Source organism: Brassica oleracea, chromosome C7 (assembly GCF_000695525.1).
Source record: "Brassica oleracea var. oleracea cultivar TO1000 chromosome C7, BOL, whole genome shotgun sequence".
Taxonomy (NCBI): Eukaryota; Viridiplantae; Streptophyta; class Magnoliopsida; order Brassicales; family Brassicaceae; genus Brassica; species Brassica oleracea.
Window position 1 is genome coordinate 21,062,668 of NC_027754.1, and position 255 is coordinate 21,062,922.

Here is a 255-nt window from a genome sequence, read left to right on the forward strand (position 1 = left end):
GCGTGAGATCACTTGTTTTGGACACTGATCCATTTAGTCCAAAGGTGGACGATAAAGAAGTCCATTTAGTCATAAGAAGGACGATGAAGAAGCCTTTGCTTTTGGTTTATTTTATACTAACCAGCCCAAAGAGCGGTTATTTGGTTTTGTTGATTTGTTTTCAGACAGATTATGTTTAACACATGGTGGTACACGCATATCATAGCAAAATCATCCAAGATTTCGTGTGTGTGTATTTGAGGTCGATGACTCAAT